This window comes from Apteryx rowi, unplaced genomic scaffold (assembly GCF_003343035.1).
Source record: "Apteryx rowi isolate R43461 unplaced genomic scaffold, aptRow1 scaffold_431, whole genome shotgun sequence".
Classification (NCBI taxonomy): Eukaryota; Metazoa; Chordata; class Aves; order Apterygiformes; family Apterygidae; genus Apteryx; species Apteryx rowi.
In genome coordinates, this window is record NW_020450685.1 from 132,178 (window position 1) to 139,582 (window position 7,405).

Here is a 7,405-nt window from a genome sequence, read left to right on the forward strand (position 1 = left end):
GTTAGGACAGAAATGGAGTCCAAGGGGTACTAAAATACCTCAGCACCTGGAATCAAATCAAAATACCATAATGATCAAAGTGCCTTCCCTTGCACCGATAACTCCTGTTGCCTAAACCTGCTTGCCTTTTAGGAGAGGGATCATATCCTGAGACCAGTTAAAATCCTTCCCTCCTATTTGACTAATGGATTTACTCTGTCTCTCATTTTGGACTATAACTTGCAGGCAGAAGTACCAAATGGCTAAGTGCCAAACATCCATCAAGGTGGGCATTAATATAAGGTAAACTTCTGTCAACTTCAGAGAGCCAAGAGTCAAATCAAGAGACAGACTCTACCGTTGTTATTCATTTTGGCATTATACACTCAGGATCCACTGGGGGACAGAGGCAACAGTTGGTTCCTCAGGTAGCCAAACTCTGTGCTGTCGATGATTTTACATGGTCAGTGAGCACTGGGAATCAATGGTCAGACATGTTGCACAAGTCTCATTCTCAGGTGTGCAAAGCTTTCCCATGTCTACAAAGCTCCATGAAAAGTCAAGCCATCATATGGGGTTACTGTTTTGACCAGCAGTTATTTCCAAAGAAAGCTCATGGTTATATCATCCATGGAAACAGTATGGCTGAACTGAGAAAAAGGCAAGCTGTAAAGCAGTGACAGACTCCAAAACTCTGCCACCGCAGTTCCAAGTCCAGTTTGCAGTCAGAAATGACTCTTCATATAACACAACCTGTCTTGCACAAGTGGGTGGAGGCTTCAAAGACTGGACAAGATGCTCCAATTATTATCCTCATTATATACACGCTTCCATGAGACTCTCCCACAGCCCTTGCACATGCCATATCCTGGCCTTACAGAAAGCAAATCTTCAGGCGTAGAGTTAGTGGAATAAGCCTGGCACTTGGACAGGACAGGATACCTCTGAGCTGGCATGCTGTGCCTAGGGCAACCCGATTCACCCTCGCTTTCCAAAATTTACAGGAGAGGGTCTGCCTACAGAGAGAGCGTGTGTGCTAAGTACATGTGTACATGGCAAAGTAACTCCAGCAAACGTTGCTCCCACAGCACTCCCTAGCACTTTGGGCATTTTCACCTGTACTTGTGCTTATTGGGGATGTTTAGCCTTGAGTACTGTGCAAGTCTTCTCTTTTCCTTCATGTCCCCCAGCACAGAGAAGGGAGAAAAAGGTTCTGATAACTGCACTATCCAAACTGACTTTGGTAGAGATGTTTTTCCAACCTATCCTGAGTGTTTGGGTTGTTAACTTGTAGATTCTTCTTTAATTTTTAAATATTAATATGAGGGATAAGAAAATTGGCATTTGAATTTTTTGTTTAGATAGTGTCAGCTGGATTATTTGTTTGGTGAAGATAACTGTAAACCCAGAAGGCCAAGGGTCAATTATAGATCCTGTGTTAAGTAAGCACAGTTATCAGAACATAAACTTATCTAATGACAAGTGCAAATATTACGCAATAAGGAAACCAGACACAATCCATCCACAAAGAATTATCTCCTTAAACAAAGCACATAGGCCTTAGCCCTCCTATGATCTGCTGCTTGGTGGAAAGGGCAAGATATTTTTGGCAAAAGTACTGAGTTCAAAAGCAGCCACGCTGGATTATTCATCCCTCAGAAAGCCTCATTTTGAATGTGGTTCTCATGAATGGAAAGGTGGGTGCACAGCTCAGGACAGTGCTGCATTAATAACAAAGCACACTTAAACCCACGCAAAGCTAAACACATTATAGACTCTGTCAGGTTCTTGCCGTAAGGCGCCTTCTTGCTCCTGGAGCACTGGCACGAAAGCTGATGAGCTGCTTGGACAACAGAGTTAGGTTGTATGAATCACACTACAGATGGCAATACTTTAAGATTCAGCAGTTCCAAAGTTGAATCTTTGGTATCAAAACTAAAAAACGCTTGCACTGTGGTTTTCCACTCTCATACAGGCTTGTATGACCTTAAAGGACCCCAATCTGAAATGACACTGGTAAATAAAGGTTTGAGGGAGGAAGGGCACAGGGAAGCATCACAGGGATGTCCAACATAGTTACCTGGATCAGTTCTGCTGAGGACTAAAGTGACCCACCCCCATCGCATTTTGCGGTCTCATGTCTGGTATTTGTCTGTTTTTCTAGTCTGCTTTAGATCTTTCAGGCAGGAGTTGTCAGGTTTTTCAAGCCTGTAAAGTACTGTTTTGATTTATGGCCCTGTGTAATATTAAATAATAAATAAGCAAAAATCTTAAAATCATGTGCTACCAATACTGTGGCCTTAACAATTTTTTCCACTCCGTGGCTTTACGTACAATTTTTCCACATGCAACAGAAAAATCTGTAGAAGGAACTTCATTATTATGCACAAGGGTAGCTTTGTCCTGAGGTAGTAACTGAGCCCAACCAAACTTAGACAAAAACATGCCAAAATAATTATAAACATAAGGCCTACATTCTTTCCACTCATGTTGTTCGACTGTTCTTAACTTTAATTTATAAAGCTCCTTCACTTGGTCAGCATTCCCCATTAGGAATACAAGTTTTGAAAAGTTGGAGACAGCCTTATATTAGCAAAATATTGTTTCCAGTGTAATCGTATCAGTAATTTAAAATGATGCCACCATCATCACTCACCAGCTTTAACAACACACTGCAGTATTCCTCGCTGTGAAAGGGCTAACACTGCGTGACTGTTTATGGTACCAAGGTCCTGGAATTGCTGACTGACAGACAAACGTCCCTAAGCTTCCCAAGATAGCTGGGGCTGTGTTTAGGACTGCATCTTTGTGTAAAACCATCACTAGGAGAACTCTGCAGATGTGAAACCCTAGTTCCATTTAAAGTAATGGCAGAAAGCCCCCCAGTGCCCTGAGGTGAGGGTATCACCCTTCCTCTGCCAAGCTGTAAGCTTTCTAATCCCGTCGCGTTTCCCAGCTCCTGGCACACTCCACCACCGTGAAGAAACAAGGGATACGACTGAAGGCATGAGGCCTACAGCAGCACTTAGGTGCTTTCCGAGCAGCAGAAAGCGCGCTTTTAAGGTCCTCTCCGTATAACTAGTCTACCAGAGCTGCTCAGCGGACGTAAAGAGCCCGTCCCTTCCGAACCAGCACTCGTGCCGGTATGAACAACCTCCCTGGCCTTCAGCCCCCAGTGACACAAACCCTTCCGTCCCCGTCCGCCCCCTTTGGGTCTCGGCGGGCGGTGGGTGCCGCCAAGACGAGCTCTGCCCCCGCCGCGGCTGCCCACTCACCTCAGCACCGGGCCGCGCGGCGCGCGCGGACCGCGGCAGTTGCCGCCGGTTGCTAGGCAACGAGCAACGGCTCTGGGCTGTACCATTCCCATCTGGGGGGGCGGGGGAAAACGGCCGCGCTCGGGTGGCGGCGCTCCCAGGGCGACCCCCCCCCCCCGGGCTGCTCCAGGGGAAGCACCGCGAAATGGCGGCGGGGTGGGTGGCTTCCCGCGGCCGCTCTGCTGCTCGGGGCGGCGGCTACGGCCCTCGCCGTGGCCGGTGGCTCACTGCTTCCAGTAACATTATTTGTAATGGGTTGAGCTGATCCCTGAACACAACACCAGCCTCCGGCGGTGTCTCGGATCGCCCCGGGGAAGGGAGCAGTCGGTGTTAGCCGGGCTTTTCCAGGATTCCACCTGTAATGTCCTTGTGCCCAGGTGTTTTCTCACTGCTTACTTCTCAGCGCGTACCAAGACTGCAGCCCCGGGGTAGCTCTGTTGCTCCAGATGCAACTTAAAACTTCCTTTAAAATAACTGTAGTTCATTTGGCTCAGATAGCAAAAGTACAAAACAAAACAAAAAAAAAACCCCTTTTGTTACTACTTAGTTTCCAGTCAGCATCGTTTTCAGGATCTCTGAAACTACTGTGGTTGCAGACATTGCAGAAGCAATTTTTTTTCAGAAACACTTTTCTATTAACACATGAATTGTTCTATGTTGTTCCTGATAAGGCTTTAATAAAGGTTCCTCTCTGAAGTAGGGAGAGGCGAAGCCCTGTGGGATTATGCCGTTTTCTTTGGAGCCTTTTTTGACTTGAAACAGACTTTGAAAGTTTTATTACAATATAAAGAAAAGATAATCTCTTTTCTCTACTCCCTGTATATTCTCACTTTTCAGTATTAAAGAGCAGTCCCTTGAAAAATAAACCTGAATATATTTTCCAGTTTATTGCTCTTACCACTGATGATAGATTTTTTTTTACATTTACCCACATGTGTGTGGGCAACAAGAGAAAGCACAATTTTGTCCTTTTCTTGTTTTCTTCAGACAGGAGATAACACGCTGAAGAGACTGAGAAATGCTGCACTGAACACAGTATTATTATTGACTTGGGTAGACACATTCTGTTTTGCTGAAGATATCTTAGCATTCTTTGTAAGTGTTTTTATTTGGGACCCAAATCTGTAAGCCCTGAGAACTCCCAACAGAGTCAGTGGAAAATCCAAAGAAAAAGATCTAGCACTGAAGAAATTTGCACTGATTTTCTGCAATATAGAAAATAAAATTGAGAATATTGTGGTGTCCCAGCTTCTTCTGCCATGACTGCATTATATTTGTCTTGGGCGTGAGTGTGTGTTTGGAACAAACCATATTAATAGCCCTGCTATTTTTTGCATAAGATTTTAAGTACACTTAATATAGAAAGACAGAAATATTTCCAGAACTTTTTTCTTTTTTTACATATTCTAGGAATAAAATTCTTGTCTTTCAATACTCTTACACAGAGGTAAAAAGTGACTGAAAGCAGTGGTGCTCAATTCAAATAAAAAAGGAAAGAACAAAAACTTCAGATCATGAAATTCAACTCTCAGAACTTAGTTCCCATACTTAGTAAAATGTTATTGCAGCTGATTAGACAAGAATTATACCTACATGCTTTACGAGGCTGGGGAAACTAGGCTGGTGCACTAGTCCAGCATTTTACTAGCCCAGCTTCTTTTTCTGCTGGAGATGCTCCTGCTTCTCCCTGAGTGAGGCAGAAGACCACCAATGGGCAGCAGTGTGCTAAATCACTCTAAGGTGCACAACCCCTCAGGCAGATGCCAAAAATACCTCCTGCCTGCCAAACTTCTTGTCTCTTCTGGGTGCACACCTCTTTCTCCTAGCTTCACACACACAGCTATCTGACTTCGGGAAAGCTTTGCTCACTGCTACTATCAGAAGAGGAGAGAATGTGAAACTGTGCTTTTCCAAGTTACCCGTTCACCTCAGCTAAAGGAAGAGTCATGACGAAAGCAGACAGCACTTTGTTCTCCACCTGACAAGCTGAGAGCAGGAGAGGTGCATGCAATTTTTTCCTCCTGCAGAACGAACCTGCTGGAGAGCACTGGCAGGGGCCTGGGTTGCCAGCATCACCTCCCAGGGGAACGTGGGGACTTTCTGTAATACTGGCCATTTTCTGTGTGGCACTGAAAATAGAATTGTTGGTTCCAGAGCCCATTCACAGTGTCCTGCGCTGAAGTTGCTTAGATCCATAGATAAGCAGGTTCTATGTTTGTGTCTCCAAGAAAAAGGCTGCAGGAATATATTAGTGAATGGGAACATGATAGAGCAAACAGTATGTTAACATATTTCTCCTTCCACAGAAACACAATTCACATGTATCTCTGTCTATTTGCACAGTCATAATTGAGTGCAGACCAGAATCTATCTCTGTTTCCACACCAGAGGAGCTGAATACAATGTGCCTCTGGAAAAGCACTCTATGAGGTTTCCTGAAATGTAGCAAATCAATGAAAAAGGTAGCTGAAAAGAGGGGATTATCAGTCAGCAAATCTGCAGATTTCCTTGGGATTGTCAGTATAAATAAAGATTGTGAATTAGGATGTAAATAGGTTATTCTCACTTCAGTTTTATAGCCATATTCCAAATATCGAATCAAAAATGCACGGCCTGATTGTCAGACAGCAGTAGAGGGATTACAAGCAATTTACTTATTTAGTGAAGGATGGAAAAAATGAATGATTAGACTGAAGCACTAATGGAAATTTTAAGTATTAACAATTAAATATTTAACATCAAAGTTAGTTGGTGCTTGATAAGTAAAGAATCCTACAATCAGAGTAATATAACTCAAAGTAATTTCTTTTATTTGCTCCTAAAGTTACAATTAAGTCTTCCATGATTCCATGAACAAATTCCAATGTTTCCTTTCTGTTTTAGCTTACAAAATTGATAGAAATTCCACGTGACAGATAAAATGGATATACTGAGGAGGAGTTAGTGTAGATGTACATAGCAAAGTACAACGCTACATTGCTTAATTAAGCAAACTCCTTGTTTCAGCATCTGTAAATTCTTGTTAATAATTCTCTTTAGTCTGCTACTGCTAATACATTTCCTAATGCGCTGTGTCTGTCCCAGCTAGCTAACATCTGTCACATTGTGATTCAAACAATAGTTTTAACAGATGAGAATTCTCCAAGTCTTACTTTGCATCCAGCTTCTTTCAAAGCCTCAGACTGCACAAGAATGTAGCGCAAGAGTCACAAAATATTAGGCTTTTCATTCCCGCTGTCGGTGTTTAATATCCAATATCTACTCTCCAAAAGTCTTGGGTAACCATTGCCTATTTCAGAAAATGCCCCACATTAGGAAGTGCATTAAGGAGCAAAGCTCCCTAGAGTCCATAAATGTGAGCAAGAGTGGTTGCTTTCAGGGGAAGTTGTTACACTATGAATGGAATAATAAAATATTCTTTGAGCCAAAGAAAAAGAGAGAATGACTTAGCACCCCAGTGCAACGATGAGACATTGCCAGTGCGGTTTCTTTAGACTACTGTAATCACATTGTTTGGCTGCCTCTCAGACCCCCTTTTAACAGTTGCTTTAACCCTTTGACCAATTTCAGCGAAATTCTGGGAAAGCAGAAGTCTTAAAGAAATGGAAGGTCCTACAAGTTTAGTGTGGATAGGGGCAAGGAAGACTGAAACCTTTGCCTTTCTGAGGGAAATTCGCTGCGTGAGCTTGATAGTTTTGTGCTCGGCTTGGCCTGCCAAGTGGGCAGTGAGTGCACGTAAGCCCGGCAGCCGGGCAGCGCACCCGCAGCTGGGGGACGGGGCACATGCTGCCGCTTGCCCAGCTCCTGCTCTGGGGAAGGCGCCGCGTGTGAGAAACAGTATTGCAATTCAGCGATCCTAGGGGGGACACAGAGCTGGAGTTACTGGGGTGGGAGCGGGCAGGGAAGAGGACAACACTCTCTAGGAAACTGGGATTGCTTCATTATGCTGCTCACCGGATGATTTGCTTAATCCAGTGAGTGATTTTCCATGCACAGGTAACAAGCCAGATGTTTTACCCCCGTGGTCATTGGCTTTACTGGTAGATCTGGAGAGCGCACCCTGAGCAGATGAGGACAGCAGACCCTGAGTCCTGAGGGAGCTCATCTCACCA